The sequence below is a fragment of the Sinocyclocheilus grahami genome, unplaced genomic scaffold, assembly GCF_001515645.1.
Source record: "Sinocyclocheilus grahami isolate Dianchi unplaced genomic scaffold, SAMN03320097.WGS_v1.1 scaffold1939.1, whole genome shotgun sequence".
Classification (NCBI taxonomy): Eukaryota; Metazoa; Chordata; class Actinopteri; order Cypriniformes; family Cyprinidae; genus Sinocyclocheilus; species Sinocyclocheilus grahami.
Genome location: NW_015507118.1, coordinates 118,276 through 123,446, shown reverse-complemented (window position 1 = coordinate 123,446; position 5,171 = coordinate 118,276). Strand labels below are relative to the sequence as shown.

Genomic DNA, 5,171 nt, shown 5'->3' with positions numbered 1-5,171 from the left:
GCACTCTCACTGACTTCCCACCGGTGCTGTGCGGCTTTATTCATCAGTGCCGTGTACACTCTATACATAGCCACTGCTACTGTTCGTTGCCTTCTATGATATGCACCGGCAGTGCCACTGTCTTTTGTACCGGTTTAAGTGTTGTTTACACTGACAGCTATTTATACAACACTGGTGCTACAGCGCTGGCACCCTTGATAAGCTCAGACTGTGTCTTTCATACAGGTATGCAGTGTGGCTTGCACTAGCCACTATAAATGCCGGCGCTGCCTCTGTGTGTTGCTTTTTATGATAAGCACCGGCTGAGCCACACCGTCTTTCATGCAGATGTATAGTGTCGCTTCACTGACTGCTATATATGCTTATGCTGCCATCGTGCGGTGCCCTTCTTTGATAAGCACCGATTTGTGTTAGAAGCACTGGCACAGGATTGCGCTGTTCTGCATGTAAGTTAGCTGGGAGGCTAAGTTTATATAATCTGGCTCTTTGTGGCCATTTTGTTTCCCTCTTTAGTGCCAGTGGCTGGGCTTGTTTGTGGTTTGGTATTTTTGTGTTAACGGTCACTGAATCTGTGTGTGTGGTCTCCACCCTCTTTACTTTTGTTATTTTTCTTTATTTAATCATTTTGTATGTTACTGGTATTGTGTTTGTGATGTGATTTGAGACCTTGTGTGAAGTAGTGTATTGACTGACTTTATTTATTAATTGTATGTTTGAAAAGTGATTCTTGTTGATGTATTACAGTCTATCTTCATGCTCACCCTGCCTTTGGCAAGGAACCTGTGTGCCCTTATATAGGGCTGTTCTGTATTCGGGGTGGCGTAGTCGACTATAGGACTTCTGTTTTTACTGGTAACCTTTCCTACCTGACTGCTTATCGCCACATTCACATGGTGTTGACCTTGGTTTACAGTTGGACATATTGAATCTCTCTTTTCTGATTCATTTTTCTTTCCTGTGTGAAGATCTTTGCCTGTGTATTACGGATTACCCCTTTTGTCAAGCCCTCTGGATTCTGTTAGCCTATCGAAGACCCACGCTTGTCCTAGAATTACTCTTTGTCTTGCCTGTGTTGTACCAGTTTGCCATTGTTTGACCCATACCTGTTATATGACCACGTCTTGGAAATAAAGCCTTGCATATGGATCCGCACGTCTCAGGTCTCGTTCACCCCATTACAGAATACTCGGCCACTTGAGTAGCATCTGAGTGGGTGTTATATAGTGTGTGCAATAGCTTTCAGGTGAGCATGTGATTGGTTACAGCTGTGTGCAATGAGTGCAATGGATGATGGGAAATGCAGTCCAGGGTGATGTGTAACAGTCTGTGTGGTGTGAGAGTCAGTATAATGGGAGAGCGACCTCTGGTGGCAATCGGACTGAAGGCCACAGACCGGATTCGTGACAATTATGATAATTTCCCTCTGTCTGAGCACCGTTCTGATTTTTAGTTTCATTTTGAGGTTCATGAGTCTCTTTTGGGGTCTGATCAGTCACATCAGGCCTCATTTACGAAACGAACATACGACAGAAAATTGGGCATACGGTCGTTTCAACGCAAAACTTGGAATTTATCAATATGGATGTGAGTGGTGGCTCAGATCAAATCTCACATCTGGTCTCCGCTCGTGTATGCTAGTTTGAGTTACCTGAACTTGCGGTCAGCATAATAAATATGGTGGAGAATTGTAGAATGACAGCATTTTGTTCAATTTTATTTTCCTGACCATCAAACGAAGCTCATTAGTCTATCATTAACCAGAAAGATTAGAATGTCTTTTTTTTTTTTTAATACAGGGCTTTAGATTTATATGCGTGAATAGTCATGTAAACAAGACCATGAGGATTCAATCATCGCATCATGCACCTGCAGCACTTCTGTGAAAGGAGTAAAACAGAAATTAAGTCTATAAAAGGAATAAAATAGGATCACACAAAATATATATTAGGCTATAATATAATTAACAAAAGGAAAGAAAAACACTGCGCAACAAGTATAGGCTACACTCATTTTTGTAACACTCTTAATGCATTTTATTACTTTTCTTTGTATCTTTATTTGTTTCAATCCATCTGATCGCACAGGCGCCTCACGCACACACAAACAACATTACTCAAGTCAAGTCAAGTCACCTTTATTTATATAGCGCTTTTAACAATACAGATTGTGTCAAAGCAACTGACATTAATTAGGAAAATAGTGTGTCAATAATGCAAAATGACAATAGTAAACACTAATTTTTTAGTTAAAGGCAGTTTATCATTGAATTCAGTAATGTCGTCATCATCATCAAGCTCAGTTCAGTTTAAATAGTATCTTTGCAATCAAGTCAACGATATCGCTGGAAATGAAGTGTCCCCAACTAAGCAAGCCAGAGGCGACAGCGGCAAGGATCCAAAACTCCATCGGTGACAGAATGGAGAAAAAAACCTTGGGAGAAACCAGGCTCAGTCGGGGGGCCAGTTCTCCTCTGGCCAGACAAAACCAGCAGTTCAATTTCAGGCTGCAGCAAAGTCACATTGTGCAGAGGACTCATCTGGTTCCAGTGGTCTTGTCCCGGTGGTCGTCTGCGACAAGGTCTTCACAAGGGATCTGTATCTGGGGCTCATCTAGTTGTCCTGGTCGCCGCTGTCTTTCAGGGCTGTAGAGGTCCTTTCTAGGTGCAGACCACCACCTGGTCTGAATACGTACTGGATCCGGGTGACTGGCAGTGACCACTGATCTGGATACAGACTGGATCTGGTGGCTACGGTGACCTCGGAATAAGAGAGAAGCAGACTAATATTAGCGTAGATGCCATTCTTCTAACGATGTAGCAAGTACATCGGGTGTTATGAGAAGTGTTCCCGGTTCTGGTTGACCTAATTAATGCAGCCTAAAAATCCTTTAACGGAGTTGAATATTAGAAGCGTATTAGTGTGTTATGTGTAAGCCAGGTTAAAGAGATGGGTCTTTAATCTAGATTTAAACTGAGAGAGTGTGTCTGCCTCCCGAACAATGTTAGGTAGGTTATTCCAGAGTTTGGGCGCTAAATAGGAAAAGCATCTGCCGCCCGCAGTTGATTTTGATATTCTAGGTATCATCAAATGGCCAGAGTTTTGAGAACGCAGCGGATTAGTTCTACCGTTGCCTGACATTTCAGCCATTCATCATCAAACTAAAATGCAGTCAACCAAACATAAGTTACATTGTTTTTTTTAAAAGGTCCGCTGTAAAATCAGCGTGCGGTGCCCAAACAAACATTTTTTGCGCATTTGAAGGATTTTAGAACATGAGTTAAGTATAAAGCCATGTTTAGGCTATGAATAATAGCTATGCAAACAAATGTAATAAATATGGCAAAAATGGAAACATTTGGATTCTTGTAGTATGAGACAGGCTCGTGAGCCCGATGCTGTTTCAGTTTTGCTGTTTCTAATGAATGCTACTATTGTCACACCCCTGGACTGCTTGTGTGTGTGTGTTTTTCTCCCCATGTGCTCCATGACCTAGTTTTCTTCCTTGTTTGATTGTGTACATTCAGTTCAGGCACTCGTGACAACTATAGCCTAATTTGTGTATTATTTTATAGTTTAATGTATAATTGTATAAATACTTATTTTTCATTCTTGTTCTGTTCTGAATACCGTTAAATTGAAAATATTTGTTGTAGAGGGAGCTAAATAGGCTGTTAAAATTTACCAGTATTTTAATATACATATAGATTAATGTAGCCTAATTGTTTGCAGTTACAAGGTGAACAAGTGTTTTTGGAGTAAGATCAATTTCTCTTTTATGAGATTACTTCCTCTTTTTGGCCAGGTTTTGTTTCTTCGTGTTGTAAACTCTAGGGGCGAGGCTTCTAAACCAGAGTGTTTTTAGGGGCATGGTATTCAAATGACGATTGTTTTCTGCCGCCACATTTATCAACGTGCGATCATTCGTACAATGAGATTGGCGGCATACAAATGTTTCATGAATCACATGTGAACTCTGTTGTAAGTTGATTTGTGCGCACGGATCTGTGCTCATTTTTACTTTAGACTGATAAATGAGGCCCATTCTCCTTTGACTGAGAGGACACATATCTTCCCCTATGAAAATCGTCATCTGGCATTGAATTGTCAGTCTGTGTCTGGTGTTCAGTAACACTCTTTGTGACAAATTTCACAAGCCTATGCTTGAGGACTTTTCCTGTGTCTGGATAATAGACCAGGTATGCAGGGCTTTTTTGTTGTACCCTACAATGACTCCTTTTTCACATCGTGCATCCAATTTTTTTTTGTCATGTTTGTACGCATAACACACTGAACCTGTTTCTGTCAGTGCATAGTATGGGGTTTGCGAATTACTGCAGCAGTCATTACAGCATAAATCCACATCATCTTAGGTAGATTACTCTCTAAGAGCATACATCTTGCCATCTCAAACAAGGTACCCCAATTTCTCTCAGCAGTCCCGTTTTGATGGGCTGAATATGGTGCTGGTGTCTAATGCAGTTCTTGTTTTGCAGCAACTGAAATTCTTTTGCCATGAATTCTGTGCTGTTATCTGACCTAACACACTTTATAGTCCTGTAGCGTCTGGACCAATCAGACACACCATTTTTCATTTGATTTAACAAATCAATTATTCATTAGATGAACAAATCGTCACAGTCCCCTCACCCAATAAACTAGATGCCAGGATGTCTGCCACCAGGCCCCCCCTGGTTACCATGGCAACCCTGACACCAGATACATTTATGACCTCCTGGAATTTAGGTGGGGAAAATCACTGCCTTGTCCATAAGGAAAATCCACAAGGGATGGACTTTTCTTTGCTAATTAATTAATTAATAGGAAAACCTTTCTTTGAATGAACACACATGATCCTTCAGGTCATTGTGTATATTATTGTCATCGTGTATTTTGTCTTTGAGATTGTATACTGTTTTATGCAGGCTTATGATCGAAACACTCACTCCTGTCAGCTTACATATATATATATAACCCTACCATGTTTAGTATCTATGAATTAGTATTCGGATGATCTAATTGAGAGTGTATATTGTATGTCTATACCTATGCAACATATTAGTGTTCTAAGAATCTTTATTAGTTTGTGCATCCACACCCCAAGCGAATTACATTTGCAAATTACCATGCCCTCGAACAAAGGGTCGTAAAACCCTCCAGCAATTGCAACCTCCC

General features: G+C 40.7%; 1 long non-coding RNA gene across 1 annotated transcript in view; it reads right to left on the bottom strand.

The window, feature by feature from the left end:
- Nucleotides 1–1,786: 1,786 nt before the first annotated feature.
- Nucleotides 1,787–5,171, bottom strand: part of LOC107573428 (uncharacterized) — a 22,494-nt gene continuing 19,109 nt past the window's right edge. Inside the window, exon 4 of the long non-coding RNA XR_001607504.1 lies at nucleotides 1,787–1,798. This is a non-coding gene — a long non-coding RNA (uncharacterized lncRNA). The remainder of the gene's footprint in view (nucleotides 1,799–5,171) is intronic.